The 19,216-nt window shown below is 39.0% G+C and overlaps 1 protein-coding gene and 1 long non-coding RNA gene across 7 annotated transcripts in view; one reads left to right on the top strand and one right to left on the bottom strand.

Moving 5' to 3' along the window:
• The window catches only part of LOC140652935 (uncharacterized), a 119,243-nt gene that overhangs the window by 87,067 nt on the left and 12,960 nt on the right, over positions 1 to 19,216 (top strand). The gene's annotated exons all lie outside the window — the stretch shown is intronic.
• KCNC1 (potassium voltage-gated channel subfamily C member 1) overlaps positions 1 to 19,216 on the bottom strand; it is a 131,220-nt gene that overhangs the window by 110,689 nt on the left and 1,315 nt on the right. The gene's annotated exons all lie outside the window — the stretch shown is intronic.

Raw genomic sequence — 19,216 nt, 5'->3', positions numbered from 1 at the left:
AACAGGAGTAAACTGGAACAACCTCATAGTTGCCAACATCAGCAGAGGCAACTGGATGCTACTGCAGGGTGTACCCGGTATTATTTCAGAATAAAATCCTTGCTTTAGGGCTTTAACTCCTGCCGACTGTCTGAAAAGCAGCTGCTGTGCTGCTGAACTACCTGAAAAATCCTATCATATGGATAATTTCAGGCTGTTGGCAGTAAAAACAATAGCAGGCAAGGAGACTACAAAGAATGGGTTAAATCACAGACTTCCTACCTCTTCAGTATTCCTGGATAATAATCCACCTACAGTGACTCTACCCTGTGGGCAGAAAATGCCTACCTCTTTTTAAACATAATTTATGCACTCCTTTGCCTTTTGAAAAGGATAGACACCAGCCAGATAGAAGACTGCTCTGCTGCAATAGGGCTCAAAATTAACGATCAAAATGTGTGCCTGATGTGCAAGTCAATCTGCCAAGTCATAAATGTTACAAACAGACATTTGATTACAATGTGTGTTTTTTAAAGTATGTTTTTTGGCTATGTAGCTTTAGCAAATACCATTTCTCCCAGTCTGTGCTAAAAGGACAGGGATACATATGCTGTTAACCTGGCACAATACAAAATCTGCCATAAAGTGATTTCCCCGGAGGATTTCTTTCTGCAAGGGCTGTGTGCTATGAGGCAGTGTCTCCTGGATGATTCAAAGTGCCCTTGACTTGATCTGCAGTAAGAAGGAAGGAAGGTGCCTGATAGTTTCTTCTGTGATGCAGTGGTGGCATCTGAGGAGGCTGAAAGTGTGAAGGAGACTTAAAAGAAAGCTCATTCCTTCCGCTTCCCCCTGCCCCCCGCCATGAGAAAAAAGTTCTTGTGCTTGGGCCTGAAGGGATTGGTTGGTGAGAAGTTTCTGCTTTTGAAGTAAAATTCAGTCCTAGAAAATTCTATGGTGGTTGCATAAGTGTTGAAATTACAACATTGCTAAAGTCTGAAAAACAAGCAATTGACTGGGGAACATATTTCTAATATAATTGCTTTCTGACCTTTTTTTGTTTTGCTTTGAGTTTTGATTAACTTCACATTAATTATAATCACTGAACACTGGGGAAGAAAGATTTTTTTTTTGTTAAAATTCCAGCAGCTTTCCCTTGTTCTTCCATTTGGAAGACGAGTAATTCCTGGTACTTTCAGGAATTACTCCAGAAAAAAAAACAAACAGGGAGGTCAAATTTGACACTTTTGACCCCTTGAATTAGACAACCGGGATATAAGCAATTTCAGGCCATCCCTGTATGGGATCCCATAAAGAAACAAAACCATGGTAAATATGAGTTAGAATTAATTCTTCAAAAGCATGGCATTTTTTTGAGGAACACAATGGCCCCTGAGCAATATCAAAGGCACCTAGCCATTTTCTGGTCACCTATAGCAAGAATTACCAGACTATTACAATGGAAGGAGGCACCAGCGAGTGGGTCTTGTGCTGTTCACATATCTACAGCACACTCTGTGGTCTGCATCCTAGTCAAAGGGTATTTTCAAAGAGGCTGCTATCTACAAAGCAGATGTGCAACTCTTGTATCATCTGCCTTGCTCCTCGAATCTTCAGGGGAATAACTAGGCTACTCCCTGTCCCAACATACTGCCAGTGACAGAAGAGGTCCCAGTGTCATTCTGCTGTGTCTGTCCCGTTCTTTGCCTCTCATCCTGATCTGTAATAGTACCTCTGTGACTTCTGGCTGAATGTTTCCTCAGGAAGCGAATAGCTTATCTTCAATATCTGTCTGATGCCTTTGTGTCAGAGGTCTTATAATATAAAGATGATCCTGGAGATAAAGCCAACCCAGCTGAGAAAAAGGTGGCTGCTCCCAGTATGCTTTGTGCCTTTCTGTGATTGCTCAGGGAGCTTCAGCATATGTCAGGCTTCAGCATATACAGCATCTGCTCTGGCATCTTATTCTGTAGAGTGTTGGTCTTCTTGGAAGAGACCCACTTTGCTAGACACAGCTCTCAGCTCATACTTAGTCTGCGTGTTCTGGGAAGGGAACATGTTTTCTGACAATAGCCAAGATAAAAATCAAGGGTTCATTCTGTTGCCACTTCAGGGCTGATGTATAACTTGCTCTTTCAGTTTGAAATCCCTATTCAGAATACACGGATTGTGGAGACAATGGGTTAATTCAGTTAGAGTGTTTTCTGGCTTTATGAGGTTGCTGCAAACTGGGGCCAGTTAAAATGCAGGGTATGATTAAGACTGCTAGTATTTGAATTTTGTATGTTTTTGTTTTAAAATGTCTATTTGGGGATATATGTATTCCATTTTTAAACTTTGTCATTATTTAACTAAAAGCTTAGTAGATCTGTCAGTAATCTGTTATGCACATTCTACTGGGTATGTATTGCGTTAACTTTTCATCTGAAAAAGCAAAAAGAATCTTCTGAATTTTTAACTCTTGTTTAGAAATGTTTTGTAGATACAGTGTTAAATGTCCCTAAATTTTACCTCCCTGATCCACGAGACCTTTGGTTTCTCATTTTCTGTCAATCTTATTGAGGAATACTGAATAATCAGAATGAAGTAAAGATAAGATTGCCTTCTGATCCCTCTGATTTCTTTTCAGAACAACTTCAGTTCTTTCTGTGTCAAAAAGATGTCCTCACTTCACCGCTTAAAGCAAACATGATACTGGAAATTCATCCAGTGTCTCCAATTTATCTCCAAATTACTGTGCAAACGTTAATTAGTCTCCACAATACCCAGAAGAGGTAGACAAATAATGTTCTATTATCCTGATTATAGATGTAAATCACCAGCAAGAAGTTGCGACTTGCCAGAGGTCACATTTGAAGTCAGATCAAGAGCTGGTGCATTCCCGTGCTTCCTACACAAGATCGTACCACTTCTGTCTGCTACCTTATCTCTCCTTGTTGCTTCAGCTCCATCACTGTATCTGCCACTGAATCTTAAACATATATTCATATTGGAGTCCTCAGTGAACAGAATACATTAACAAGCCACATATTTTCATTAGACAGCATATATTCTCAACTAAAGATTGCCTATTTATTCTAGATCTCTTTTTTTTTTTAATTGATGTGATAAAACAAGGGTGAAGGGGTGCTAATTGTCCCATGGATTTAACGCACAATGAGAATCACCCCCAGTACCTATGGGCACTGCCGCCAAAACTTGCACAGCATCTTTTAGTCTGACAGAGCAAGAGCCTGTGGCTCCCTCCCTCTCACTTCTACAAATGCCCTATATATTTACCAGGCCAGTTGTTGTTTTTTCCCAAAATCCCATTTAGTTTTGGATCACACCTGAAAGGAGTGTCTGTGTGGCCATAATTCTTGTGCAGGACTCCTAAGAGGAAAAGCTGCTTTGGCTGGGTTGGAATGCTGAAGTCTCTAAGTCTCTGCCCTAGAGCTCTTAAAGAGATGAAGTTGGCCTCTTCTTCCCCCCCCCCCCCCCGCCAAGCTCTTGTGCCAGCTGTCAAGGTGTTTGACCTTCACAGGCCACAGAAAAAACTGAGTGTATCAGAACACACCGTCCAAAATCCTCAAATGTCCTTACAGCAAAGGCTTCTCCAGTGCTAGCACTGGTGATAATACATGAGGCTTTTCAGTGTGGAGCCTAACCCTTTTTTTATTCTTTGGCAAGCTCGCAACAGCAAAATGTGCTCTTTTGACCACAAAATCTATTACTGCAAATTCCCTTCTTCCTGGGCTCTTGTGAGGGTTGCTTTCTTGCTTGGGGCACATGCAGAATGTACTGGCATATTGCTAACTCATTTGAATTATTCTGATTAGGTTGTTCTCACCTTGCTGGAAAAGGATTTGCTATAAGTTGCCACAGTCTGAGATTTCAAGCTCTTGACAGTCTTGTTTCTCTACTAATAGGCTGGTGATTTGTCATCCTACGTTGGGACCTTTCCAGGGTCCCAACACTATTTGTTCTTCAATGTCTAGTGAACATTGAAGGGTGAGACTTCCCTCTCCCCACAATGGTTTGTTCTTCTAATTCTGAAGCCTCCTCCCATCTCCTATTTACTGTTGCTACATCCTACTCCAGGCATTTTCCTTCTCAGTGCTTGCACTGGAACCACTATTTTCTGTAGTTCCGCTTCAAGAGGGTGTCCTTCTAATGTCTGATGATGACTGCAGTTCCTCCACTGCATAGCATCCCATGCTCTGCGAGCAGGAGATCAGTTATCCAACAGCAATTAAAATGTTGTTTAAAAAACGGAATTGGTGCCACAGCCTCTGAGTGAAAGAGGAACAATCGGGAGGACAAGAAGATGTTGATCCTTCTAAAAGGAAGAGTGGTTTCGTGTCCAGAAAGGGATAGAGAAACATAGAGCCAGGCTGAGAATCATTTGAAGAAAAAGTCATGAGCAAGCCTGTATTTTCCTGATCTACAGGGAAACCTGTTTTCATTCTCAACTGATGTAAAAATAAACAAAAAACCCCCCTACCTCAAACAAGCTAAAGGACTGCAAGCAGAAGATGTGTATTTGTAAACAACTCAATGGAAATTATAAAAGCAATTTGGAAAAAAGAGATCCTTTTTTCCTTGAAAATATTCAACAAAATTTGTCATATTTGTCCTGCAGACTTCAAACAGGCAAGGCTTTTTCCTTATCCAAAGATTTTAGCAAAATTTTGTGCAGAAAATTCTTTGCTTTTTAATTTTCGGTCATTCCCCCTTAAAATTTGCTGGTTTGTTCTTTCTTTCTGACTACCATTTTACTTTTTTCACTAAGTAAGTGTGAGGGGAGAAAAAGAAATTAATACGGGGGGGGGGGGGAACTTGGGATTTTCTCATGGAGAAAAGCAAGAAACTTTGAATAAACCTCTTTGAGAGGAGGGGTAGAAATGGCAGAAAAAAAATCTTTTCTTGCCAAAAAGAAAATGTATCTACACTTATTTGACCAGCTCTAGATCTGAAACTGCAAAATACATTATAATACTGTTGATACTCCAAAACCTGTTTCTTGGCTAAAAAGTCTGTGTATTGTGAGAATGCTCCCTAAACACCATCTGCAAAGTTTCCAAAAATACAAACCCCCAAATATTAGTCAACCTTTTCCCTCCATCGCAACCCTCATGAGTAGCTGGATTTGAAAGATAAAGGCGGCTGTGGAATAAATGTTAAAGAGGGGCTGGTGACATGCATGTTGACTTTACTTTTGGCTCATCTCTTTCTATGTGTGTGTTTAAAAAATAAATCACTGCTTCAGCATAATGGGAGATTCAAAACCACGAGTGACTACTTAGAATTTTGATGAAGGTAGGTGTATTTGAAGAAAAAATGTATTCTACCCTAAGCTGCAAGCCTGTGGTGAGTTTTGTTAACTAGAAGAATTTGTAATTTGGGCTAGTGAGTTGGCTTAAGAGCATTTTTGTGGCTTTTGGGCATTTGAATAGCAGGACTGCGGTGAGCACTTGCCGTGAGCACTAGCAGGAATTATGCAGGTTGATAGCTTCATGTCATCTTATTTTCCTTGATTACAGCTAGTATCATATGCAGTGCAGGTAGTGAATGAGACTTTTTTTTTTCCATTTGTATCCAAATCTTTATTGATATGCCTCTCAAAATACAGCTTCTGGTCTCTCAATAAACGTGGTACAGCACTTGTGAACATAGTTTCCACATAAATTGTCTACTGCATTTTTCTGAATGTATTTCTGAGCCTTTTGCCATCTGTGTACATTACAGCTCTTGTAGGAAGGTCTTTAGACCAAACTACTGCTGTATCTGGACAGTCATGTACAAGTGGAAATGAAATCTGTTAGACTGACATTGCTAAATAAAACCTGGTTGGCTATTGGGATGAACAATGTGATCAGATATCCTTGTGGCAAAAAAAAAGAACTGTTGTTCCTAACATTGACGCCTAGGACCTCTGCTTAAATTTCCCACAATTCTTACACCTGTAAACATGTACATCTTCTAAAATACATTTAGGACAATCAGGATAAAAAGAGATTTAGATTCAATTTCTCACTGGTCTGAATTAGACCTTACTGCTGAAGTCAAGAGCAGGAAAAGCTTATATTTGCAAGAAATGTCGTAAAACCCAAAGACCAGTTGTTTGTGGTGTTCTCAGCAGACATACAGCTACTTCAAAATCCTACCTGGATGAAAAGAGTACAAAAAAGTACTTCACATTGGTGCTTATAAAAATGGTACTCAAATGATCAAAGCAAAAGCCTATGGATGTATAGTTCCCCTGTGCAGTATTCCATAACCGTGTAGATCCAGGGAACAGAGTAGATGCCTGCTTTACCCAGTTTTAATTCCTGTCTGATGGAGGTTGTGTGGTATGAGTCTCTGCGTAAGGGAACAAAAGGCTTTAATTGCTTCATAGCAGAGTTCTCTACCTCCTAGCAGAATGAAAATAAGGACAACGTCCCCAGATTCCTACATGTGAAGGATAAGTCTCCCCTATTTGCAAGAACCAAGCAGAAGCTTTGTGGATGTGCCCCTTTCCTTTGAATTTTCTTACAAGGTGACTTTGATTCTAATTGTCTTGAGTATTTGCACTTCAATATTGAATACTTGTTTAAAATTCTAATGATATTTTGTTTATAACTTGTCCTTTTTGTAGAAGTTTTTTAAAGTATTTTCATAAATAGTTAAGAGTCACAGAACCTTCATGATGCAGGGAGATATTAGTACTGGCAGCATCCTTATCAGATGATGATAAATAGATGGACAAAGCTATCACAACTGACATCTTTAAAACTTTTCAGTGCCTAGCTTAAGAACCTTTGGGGATCAACTTGAAGAGACCATTGAGGCTGAGGGGAGACCTTATTGCTCTCTACAACTACCTGAAAGGAGGTTGTAGAGAGGTGGGGGTCGGTCTCTTCTCCCAAGTAACGAGTGATAGGACGAGCAGAAATGGCCTCAAGTTGCGCCAGGGGAGGTTTAGGCTGGATATTAGGAAATTTTACTTCACTGAAAGGGTTATCAAGCATTGGAACAGGCTACCCAGGGAAGTGGTTGAGTCGCCATCCCTGGAGGTATTTCAAAGACGTCTGGATGAGGTCCTTAGGGACGTGGCGTAGAGGTGAACTTGGCAGTGTTAGGTTTACGGTTGGACTCGATGATCTTAAAGGTTTTTTCCAACCTATACGATTCTGTGATTCTGTGATCTGCAGCTGTCATTGACTTCAAGAGGAGCTATGAAAATCAGGATCTGGTGCTGAAATTCCTGTTGTGACCTTCTTCGTGAGATCAACATTTATATCTACAGAGGAATTTTGCTCCTGCAGGATGTCCAAGGCTTAGTGAGACCACTGACACAGGAGTTAGCCCAATGTCTGAAACCTGCTTGTTTTCAGCATGTTTTCAGATATGGTAGTTGGTCTTTTGGATGCCAAACACAGAGTCTTGAAAGCACCGTTCCTCTTGTTGCGAGAGAGTAGTTAAAAAAATGTACATATTTCATTACAAAATAAGTGGGAATGGTTTTCATGTAGAACATACAGAGAACAAGAGGCCTAGGAACACAGCTCCAAACTTCATGACTTTTGTTCATATTCCTGCCACAGTTCCCAGTAAGATTTCTCTTTCATCTACATTTGCCATAGTCCCTCCTTTCTCTCTTTCTAATAATTTAAGAGACAGGATGACAGAACGGATTAGAAAAATATCTATAAATAATACTGTACGTAAAGAGGCATTTACCCACTGAGTCTTAAAACTCATTCCCTGATTTGGTTCTATTTTTATCTTACTTGACACTGACGATGATTCATATAAATATTCATTTTTAGTCCACTGCACATAAGTGAAGCTAAACTGTAGTGTTCTTTGGAGTTTTTACCCTGCAGATCCTTACTTAGGATGGAAAGAGGGATAGGAGGATTCAGTTCTTGAGTACTCTACAATTTGGTTCTATGGTCCTATATTAGATAGCAGAGATGTAGCATTTTAAAAATTTTCAATGCCATTCATATTTCAAAGGGGTGTGTTTTAATTTTTTTTTTTTCTTCTGCAGGATATAAAAATAGGATGTGTTACCCTGAATTAAAATCTAAATCTGAAGGCTTTGGAATATAACATGATTTCTTATTTATACCTCTTTGTTGTGTTGTAGTTATGTAGAACAACTCTATCATTAGTCTTTTGCTATATCTTTTTTTTTAATTAAATCAGTTTTTAAAATGTTTTATTTATTGTCCAAACATTTTGTTCTTTAGACTGCACAGCAAAGCTATTTAAACAATTAAAGAACATATTTTTTTCAATATTTGTCACTTCTAAATTCTAATACAATTGTGTTTCTGTTATAGTAGGAGTAGATTTGATAACAGATGGTAAAACTGCAAAACTGCCTCTGCTTCATTGGAGCCCCTGGCAAGACTCCTATATAAGGTAAATTAGGGTAGAGAGGGATATTTAACAATATACCCTTCACAGTTTCCACTAAGATTTTGAACCAGTATTATGTGTATCGTGAGGGCAGTGAATATAATAGCTAGAATGCTTATTGATCACTTCTGTGTTGGTTGTTAATGCCAGAGCTAAAGCTTACATGCTGTAAAAGGCCCTAATCTTGCAAAGACTTGTTCTAGTGCTTTTCCAAGTTAAATTTATCCTGGCAATAGTTTAATTTAGATCGCTTTCCTTTAATGGTGATAATGCACTTTAAAATATTAAAAAGTAATAAAATGTAAGTGATCAATTTCCATTTAAATTAAAAGAATGTTTATGTTAAAATATTGATGAAAAGGCAGCCTTCAAAGATTTTAAGAATGCTTGTATTTACACGGCATGACTGAAAGGTGACAGATTGATAGCTCTGGGAAATGTAGGTCTTTTCAAAACAAATTATGTGATGTGCACTTACGCTGACTTGGGAGCTCACTTTCCAGTGTGGCAGAACTGCTCAGACTCTGGGATGAAAAAGTTCTCTCTACTTCTGTGTATCATCTCATACTTTTTTGTGCGTTTTGTACACTCCTCCTCCATAGGGGCTGCACAGAGGTCACTAAATCATTGCACGTGGCTCATCCTGGAGTCAACCACATGACGACAACATACGGTTATTTCCTAACAGGAACTGGCTTCAAACTAGTGAGTGAGAACTAGTGAGTGATTGAAAATAAAAAACTAGCATTGTCATGTGTTAAATTTACACTGTCTCTGACAATGTCACTACATATATCTGTTTTCTGCTATTAATCTTGCTGAATTCAGTAGCCCAGAATTACCACACAGGAACAACTTCTTAGTTCCACATTATTGGGAAATGCTGCTTTGCCACATACCCAATATATTGGTTTGTGAATTTCTCATGATCCTCAAACTGGATCAACTTCACTAACTGCCTGGATTATGCAGCTGTCTGAAGTTGGGAAGTCGCTTGAGCAGAGACAGATGAAAATTTGAAATCCTGCAGTTGGAGGAAGATATTAAACCTGAAATTTCACGTTCTAAGCAAAAAACTGTAGCTACTGGATTATTGCATCCGGGGAACTGTTTCACACTACTATCATCTCCTGTTTTCTTTTGAGCATGTTTTTGAAAACAGCTTATATTCAGTGTGTATTCAGCAAGTACGTTTAAAGGACTGTGCCTGTTAGTGAAGAAAAATTATGGGCATGAACAGGGCTTTGATATAAGATCATTGCTAACAATACTAAAGCAGTTCTGGGCACAGGCAGAAACAATTTTGTAGGTACTGGGAAATTTTAATATGCATTTTTAAAAATTACATCTGCAGGGTTAGCGTTTTGGGAATTGTAAGTTTGAACTCACATGGCTACATTCTTTCATGAGTCTGGCCTCAGAAGTGAAGATGTAGGAACTGACTGCTAGATTTCTGTGACACTGGAGTGATGGAGAGATGGTGGGTGCCCACCCTTGCTGTCTTTGCACTGGCTGGTACAGCTCATACACATACTGCACTTTTTGAAGAATCATAGCTTTGGGTGATCTTCTGCTCCAGTCCAGGTTGGTCTGGGAAACACCACATCTGAGTATAGGGTAAATTCTTCCCAGTGATGCTTACTGTTAACTTCCTGTTTTTATGGCAATAGCATTTAGAGGTGTCAACAGAGATTATAACCTTATTGTGCTAGTTACTGCAATAAACACATAATAAGGGAGAGACAAAAAAATGCAAAGCAAGTGACCTGAGAAAAGTTGTTTTCCTATTTTGAAAATGACATAGTAAGATTAAATGGCTTGTATGATTCCACACACAGTAAAATTCATAGAAAATGAGAAGGGCTGAAGCATACCCAAATGACGTGGCTTTATGAGCTAATATAACATGCTGTTTGTGTGCTTGTGCCATTGCAAATGTTCATTTGCTGAGCTATACGAATATGGCCTGCCTTCATACTACTGGCATGCTGTAGATGCTAACTGAAACCCCTGAGAGGATTCTTCAGAGCTAACATATGCAAGCAAGTAGGGCGCACAAATAATGACTTTAGTCAGAACCGCTAACAAATGCTCACTTGATAAGCTGCATTAATTCAGTTGCTTGCAATCATCTGTCCAAATCTCAGGTTTTGTTTGGGCTTTTTTTAGGGTGGGTTTTTTTTTTTTGCTTTCTAGTAAATTCACACCATGTAGGTCTGTATATTTCTGTGGACATGTGGGCTGTTCTGAATGATTGTTAAAGATCACCTAATAAGAACAAAAGCTTACCCTGCTGTCCTAGCTAAGATACTCTTTGAGGACAGTAAATGTGCAGTTTTAGGAGTTGCTGTAGCTGATGGTAGTACACATGTGGAGATAAATTTGTGTTTTGGAGTTGAAGACACTGTAGAATTGCTATTGAATTTAAAACTTCTCATTTGCCTTTAGTTCATGTCACTGACACTTAAAAGGTAAAATGAGCTGCTTTTCTTAGCAGAGCAGGTTCTCCAAAAGATGTTTTCTTTAGAACAGTGAATGCACTTTTGCACTATTGATTTCCTGCTGCTTAGACATAACTAACATTTCAAGCAATCTATACAGTTTTGAAATTTACGTTAGGTCTTTTAATAAAATCACTAGCACCTTTGGGACTTCTTGGTAGGATAAACACTGAACTCCTATCAGCTGAACATTACATTTCAACATTGCTTAAGCAAAATTCAGATATAAGCTGATCTGCTACTGCCCCAAAAAAGAAAACCAAACACTGCCCCCCCTCCCCCCCCCCCGCAATTGACTCAGTCTGGTATTAGTTGAGCTGTCATAGCATGGTTAGGTTGTTCTTGGTTTGTCCTTACAAAGTGCTTTACTGAAAAAGCCTGAGTTAAAATCAGTTCTGCAGTATGCGGGACACATACCCAAGAAGTGCTAAGATGTACTGTCACTAGATTTCTTGCAAAACTCCACACTATAAGCAATGGGGAGATCCATGCTAAAAAAAGAAATAGGAATAGCACAGTGTGGCTGGTATCATGTTGTCTTGTTTTTAGAGTAGAGATCAGAGGCTGCTGTGAAGGCAAGCCCTTTTGCATTGAGTATTGTGGCAATTACACAATTGTCCTTGTCCTGAAAAGTTTTGCCTTAAATAGGTGGGTCTCTGGCTGGATCCCACTATAAAAGCAGTGGTAGCTGTGGCAGTGGCCCTATGAGGTGGGGTGGGATTTTACTGATGGTCTCTTAACTCCTTGCCCATGTCCTTTTCTGCTATAAGACATGACCTGCCTTCCACTGGAGGTTGTAGGTGCTCAGCATTTTTAGGGCTTTCTCCCTATTCGTTTTTTTTAAGTCTGTTATCAAATTAGAAGCATTCTGATTGAAAGTTTTCATTTAATTAATAACTGGGTAAATCACAAAACTGGCCTCCACCATCTATACCTGTCAATTGATCAGGCATAATGAAGACTGCAAGAATCCAAACTGAAAGACAGAACAGGGTTATTGGAATGAATTTTCAAAGTGAAATCTGCAACTGAATTTCTGATGCATGTCAAATAATAAGTGAGCTGAACTGACCAGACCTTTCTGTATTTGAATAGGGAAATGCAGGTAATGTTTTAAATGTGTTTTCGGAGGGCAAAAGTGGGCAGGAATAGGGATTCTGCTGCAGTTGAAACAAGGAGCTATTATTCTGTTGGTGTATTTCTGTGCACATTTTAAATTTTTTTGTGAATGCTAAGTAGATGATCCAGGAAATTCAGGGAAGTAGATGGATTCAGTTTGGTTGTGCAGAACAAAATGCCTGTTTTAATTCATATTTGTCTCTGGGAAATTATAAGACTTGATAGGAATAGGTTTTGCCTTTGTTATTTAAAATCAAATAATCCATCTTACTGCTTCTTAAAAGGGACATTCTTTCCCAGATTTTCAAGTAAAAAGCCAGTAGGGTATTTTAAACCTTGCGGTCACAACACCACAATGGTCTTGACCGAACATTTTCTCAAAGTAAATCTAGCAGTGCTAAGATTTACTGCTGCTCCTGAAGTATCAACATAATTATGTAAGTGTGTGCCAGCAGCGTGTGCCTGTGTTGGTAGCTGATGTGCAGCACACACATCGCTGGCTGTCCGCAGTGCACTGGAATCAGAGATTTATTGCATTTACAAAGGACCATTACAATGCAATTTTAACTTACTGTCATTAAAGGGTCTTACATCATAAGAAATGACTGCAAAAAGCCTTGGACTGAGATTTATTCATAATTTTTATAGCATGATTTATTAGAGCCCCCATTATATGTTATGAATCATATCTGAAAGAAATGAAAATCCGTTAGGGCCTGGTCCTTTCACGTCTACCTGCGTTGGGTAGTACCTTGTTCTCAGCCTGAAGGAAACGGGGATATTCCTGGAGTAAGCTATCACTACAAGAGTAGGAGTGAAGACAGCAAAATCTGGGTCCTTACTGAGCACAGGAGAGAGATGTAAAAATTATTCTAGAAATGACAGCATTCAGTTTATATTCTAGGGGGAGGGGGTGGTTCTCTACAGATTCATAGATTTCTCTGATTTCATCTGATCCTAACACTGCTGTGTACCATTTGGAGTGAATCACATTTATGTAATGCAATATTCAGTAGAGAAAGCCAAGTCAGCCTTCTAATACTGTTCTTTCCTCAGATCAAATTCAGCATATAGTAACTGAGAAGCTAATTGTAATACAAGTGCAAAGATCTCAAAATGGCTGTTCTGTTAGTCTTATCCCCCAAGAATGCACTGAAATTTCATAAAATCAAGCTTATGCAAAATGGAAACTCAGTTTTGCCTTCTGTATTTGCATGAGAAAGAATGACGCACTTGATTATCAATTAGGGCCCAATTTTTCAATCTGAATACCCCTGCTTGCCCTTTTTATTATGAAGTACAGCGCTTGGATATGATTTGGTTGAACATTAATGGAAGTCATGTGGTTTGAATGGGGATGTATTCTATAGTCCTTTGCAGTAAAACATGCCAGTAAGATCATGAAGAGCTTTGTCAGTATTAGAGCTCTATGTTTTGATGCAATGTGCTAAAGATGCTCATGTCTTTAAACGATTATGAAAATATATATTTGCATATGTATGCTCATAATAAATTGCTAAGATCTATTGCTCTTCAGTGCTTTGGAATGGAAATATGCAATGTATCTGGTAAAAAAGCAGTAGGCTGCAATTAATTTGTTATCCTGAACCATACTGCAGGAAAATTCATTTCTATCCTTGAAGTTGGTGGTAATTTTGGCACTGAATTTCAATAACAGTAAGGCTGGGCCCTCTGTTGCTGATTTGATAACATCTCTCCTTATGTTAAAAGAAAGTCAATATGTATAGACTTTACTAAAGTACTACCATAAATATACGATCAGTCACATATTTTTAAAAATAAGAAAGATTAATACCATTGAATACTAGACTGCACAGCAGAAGAAAAAGCAAGATGGAAAAATAGTTTTCCTAGGTATAGTCTAATATATCACATTTTTGTGAGCAGTTCTAAAATAGAAATATGATAATTGATCCATGGATCTTTTTATCCTTCGTCTCATGATATACCAACAGAGAATACCAGTATTTTGTTGCCTTTTTTCCCCTAACCAAAACCAAAATAGCAAATGTCAGGAGAAGGGCAAAGAAAATAACTGAAGGCACGTAGGGATGGATTAAAGAGAGAAGGGACCAAATATCATACTGAAACCAGTCACTAAATTCATATCGATTTCAGTGGCACCAAGGTTACATTTCAGAAGTATTTTGGGATCGTTTAATTTTGAAGTCCTTCCTCATATGGAAATCCCACTCAGCATCGTAGGAGGTGGCAGTGATAGGAAGGCATATATATGTGTATGCATATGATGGTATGATCCATACAATCACAGCCTTGGCTAAATCAAGTAAATTTTGTAACCTAGAAACATTAAAATTAAGTAAGATTTAAAAAAAAAATTAAAATGGCAACAGATGCTGTTCTTTTTTAAGGTTTTAGAATAATAGAAATAAAATTGGAAATAGCCAAATGGATTAAAAAAACCCTTCCTTGAATTGAAACTGCTAAGTCTGTACTAGCCAGCCATAGATTTGTCAGGTGGATAACATCATCCCTCCCATCTCCCTGTGAGGCTGTGACTTCAAAGAGATTGTACGATGTTCTGGGCAGACATCATATCTTCCTATGTGTTTCTGAACAACTCAAACCAATGAAGTAATGATTCTGCATGGCTGCTATGATCTTTTTTATTTTTTTTCTGGTGGTTTTAGAATTTATTACTTCTGAAGTCAGAGGGACAATTCCCAGGAGTTATTTGTGAGTGTGCCTGCTCCCACCTTGGCTAACTCAATAGGGACTGAACGTAGGACTTGGTGTGAGTGGTGAACACTTTCCAGCTGGCATTGCAAAGGCTTCTTTGGACAGAACACAGAAAAGACTATACCATGCTTACTAATGGGTTATATAAGGATTTGCAGTAACATGTCCCTTGATGGGAGAAAATAGCAATAAAATGGGATTTTAGGAACTATATTAATAATGAATGATAGAATGGTAGTTAATAGATGTCTATCTGTAATTCCATTATACTACAAGTGCAGGGGAAACTTCATTTAACGTGGAAAGATTCTCATTTTTCCAGAGCTGTAATGCAGCGTGCAGTTAAAATTAGGCTGTCTCATTAATTGTCAAAGTATATGGTGAGAACTACTGCAGCCAGCTTCAGTGCAGGATTAGATATGCCTCTGCAGGGGAGACCTTGCAGAAAGGCCCAGGTAGGAGAGCAGCTCCATCAGGCTGCCTTTGATGAAATCTCTCCCTGGGGAGAGGGGTGCCTATGGGAAGGGGAAAGCATGTGGGGCGGCTCTCCTCCTTCCTCTCCCTATCTGCTCACGCTTGGTGGGAGCCCCCAGAGCACTGTCCGTGGAGCACTCCTGTACGAAGTGTGTCAGATGGCTGCACAATAAGCTCCCCTTGTGAAGGGTGATGGTATATATTCCTACTTGCATTTCCCCAGTTCCTGAGCTTAGCTGTACTGGGCCAGGGTAGAGGATGAGCAGAAATCACCCCAGCCTCTAAGCCTCGAGACAGCATGGTTATTCAGGAACTAGGATCCCGTAAGCTTTCTCGTACCTTCGGGATGTAGTTTGTAGAGAGAAAAATCAGTTTAAATGAACACAACAAGGTTGAAATGCTCTTGAATGTACAAAAGGAAGCTGGAAGAAATCCCCAGGGAATACCTTTTTCCTCATCTCTTCCCCGCTATCCTTTTTCCTGTCTCCTCCTCAGCGTCAGAAACTTGTCCTTCAAAAATCACCCACTGAGGAAAGCAGATCCTTCTGCAGGATGTGAAGGGGGAACGTGAGGGAAGGGTTGAGTGAGTTTTGCCATAAGCCTTTCCTCTTCCAGATCAGAGCTGTATAGCATATGCCAGGGTGGCAAGTCAAGCTGCTGAGGACTTTCCATAGGACCCCAACCAGCTTTTATTTAAAAACAGTAAAAATGTTTATTTGGAAGGACTACAGAAGCTTTCCTGAGGGTTCATTAATGAAGCTTAACTGTCCAATTTGAATGTGAGCACTAGCACAGAATCTCAGCTGAAAGCTCCTGGTTCCCAAACACTAACCTAACGACTGTGAATTAACACAAACACAACCTTATCCTGCTGGGTAGGCGGAGAAGGAAGGGGGCAAAGATGTTAGATACCTGCAGGCCAAACTCCCCAGGAAGTCAGTGGGAGCTTCGCTAGTGTAAGAACAGTATGACCAGACATAAATATAAAGGAGAGAGGATGCTAAGAAAATATTTGTCACATGTTTGTGTCCTGAGGGGCCTATGAAGTCTAATGAGTGCAGAAGGCAGGAACTCTATTACAACATAACTCTCAGATATGCTGCTTTAGTGTATCTGTGTAGCTTTCTGTGTGACTCTCTTTCCCCCTTTGCATCTACTTACGAAACATAAATTTACAAAGTTGCCTGATGATGCAAAAAACACAGTTCTAATAAGCTTTAAAGAAACATCTCACCAGTTTAGGCGCACAATATCCATTGACACGCAGTGATATTCAGCTGCCTGATCAGATGCTTTTGAAAATCCACCTGGATGCCTGTCTGTCTACATATGCACCAAGTATCTCTGTAAATCTGATCTTTTCCATCACCTTAGCTGTTACTCTGTTCAGACCTCCAGGTACTAGACTTTGCCTCTGTTATCCAAATGTGAATTCTTTAAGTTATGGAGAAGTACGACACCCATTTATCTTATTAAGATAGGTGTCTAAGGCAATCTGTGATTTGAAACAAGCTACCTCTTCTTACTACAGATTTAGAAGACAATGCAATTTTTTAAAGTGTTTCATCTTTTTAGAAAGAACTACCTTATTTAAGAAATCAGTGTTTAGAAAACTAGTATTTAATTAAACTCAGCCACTATGGTTTTAACGAGAAACTGTTGACTGCATTGCACCTAAAGACAAACAATTAGTGACTGGGAGCTTATGCTTTATCAAAGTAAGTTTAGAAATAGACAAAATTTGCAGAGTTAGCTGATTTTGCCTGACATCCACAAATGCTCTTCCAGTCTTCCCTGGCTGCCTACAATGAGATCAGATGTAATTTAGTATGAGTTAGGTGCTGGTGAAGCAAAACCAGTCAAATGTACTTGTATTTGTAAGCAGTGTCCATCAAAATGCTCCAGGAATGGCTAGATTTGAGTAAATGCTGAGCTTTCTGTAGACAGTTCCTAAACGTTCACTGAATTAGTGTACCAGATATAGTCCAGAGAAATCTTGCTTTACTCAGGTATGCAGGTTTTCATTTAATCTTAATATTCATATATTGTGTTCCTTTTACTTGCCCAAGTGTAACAGTATAATAGTTGTGTAAAGCGATGCTTATATTAAGATGTTATTTTGACATACGTTTTGGTGCCATATGTAAACACCAAACATGTATATAATAACCACCATTAGTACAAGTCTCAGATCCAATTAGGATGACAAGTTTTTGTGATGTATTTTTTTGACAAAATGGCAATGTGAATTTAAATTTTTGCATGACTGAAATTTGTAATTGAAAGTAGCGAACACAATTAAAAGTGAGGTAACAGTGGATTTGTTGCCTGACTACTTTACTAATGATTGCTTTAATATACCATTCACATGTTAATGATGCTATCAATTATTTTACTGTAAATTAGCTATTGTGAGTTTGAGGTCTTTTTGCAATGTCTGTGTTAGGTTACAGGAGCATAAATCAAGCTCCTATCTCTTTTTACATCCATAACCATAACATATGGCTTTTATTAGAAAATGTTAAGTGTCTTATAATGTCTTCTTAATGGACAGTGTGTGCATGTGTTGATGATGAAAGCCATCTTCCTTCATGCAAATAATTAATGCATATGGCCTATGTCTCCATAGATACAAGTTAAAGAATCATATTTAACTCATGAAATATTCAGTATACACTTCAACTCTGCCCAGAATTCATATTTCTGTAGTTTAACAATCCTTTAAGGAAAGAACAAGTTAGAGGTAAATCAGGGCTTGAATTCCTCCAGGTATGCACATGTAATTGTGAATAAATGGTATAACATCCACTGCAAAAAAAAAAAAACAAACCCAAATCACTTTAAAAATGCCTATTCCTAGATGAAAATACCCATAGAGAATTAGAAAATGGAATTTATATCCTCCTAGAATTCCAGCTTGTATGTCCCAAAGACTCTTAATATTGGTTATAGATTTTGTCCTCCGACCTAAAATATCATAATGCTTCCAAGCGAAAGGGTGTTTTAGCCTCTTTTTGTATCCTTTTCACTGGGACAGCATTACCAATTTGGCTTTTGGACCATTCCACAAAATCTTGGACAAGCACGCTGCTTTGACTTGAAATGTGTTTTACCAATAGATTCCTGGGCACCAGAGAGATCTGCTATTCAAATCAATGCCTGCTAACATTGGGCTTGATTAAAGAAAGCTAACTAAGCCTTTTGAAGGATACCCTCCAGCCTTTCCTCTCCGTTTCCATGTTCCCTTGGTAGAAATCAGGGATTTGAAAGCTGCAATTCAACAGCATCATCCTTTCATCTCGTGGTAAATATTTTATTATTCCTTTATCCTCCATGCAGTTTAAAGGAATTCATTTAAAATATTAACTTCTTTGTTCAGGGAGGAAATCTCCAAAGGGTATGCAAACAAGAATCTTTAGAAATGCACCAAGATATAATTCCAGGCTCTGCTCCAGCTTTCCCCATTCATTCAGTCTGCAGACCTGGCGGCTCCCTGCTGGAGATCTCTGCTCAGACCAAAAGTCTCCAGCAGCTGCTGTTCCACCACCCATTCATACACGACCAGCTCCCCTGTCCCTGCTCCCTGCATTTCCACTTCTCTTTCCTCCATCCGTCCAATTTGCTCCCTAATCTGATCTCACTTCTTCGATCCTCCTCGGGAACACTGATCATCCTCCCACACCAAAGCACCACTCATCCCTCCCGAGGGCTGGCAGCAATTATGCTGTAACAAAGGTACATTTAAGAGAGGAGTAAATCCTATCCAAACCAATTCCTTTGTGAAGGCACTATCCTTCATCTGTTTTCCTGCTGATCAATATGGGTATCTTGGGGGTTAATCCTGCTGCTGTTCCTGAAGTAAATGTTTTCTTTACTTTTGACTTCAGGAGCAGAATAAGGCCCTAATTAATGTAATTATCCTCCTATGTAATAGTATGAAAGGTCCTTACTTAGAGGAGTTGGATGGCTGTTTAAGACCATCTTTATCTACAGCTACGCTATGAACTGCACCAGTGTGCATTCCCTTTCCAAAA

Source organism: Ciconia boyciana, chromosome 6 (assembly GCF_034638445.1).
Source record: "Ciconia boyciana chromosome 6, ASM3463844v1, whole genome shotgun sequence".
Taxonomy (NCBI): Eukaryota; Metazoa; Chordata; class Aves; order Ciconiiformes; family Ciconiidae; genus Ciconia; species Ciconia boyciana.
Note: the sequence above shows the minus strand (reverse complement) of the source record. Positions and strands in the feature narration are given on the sequence as shown.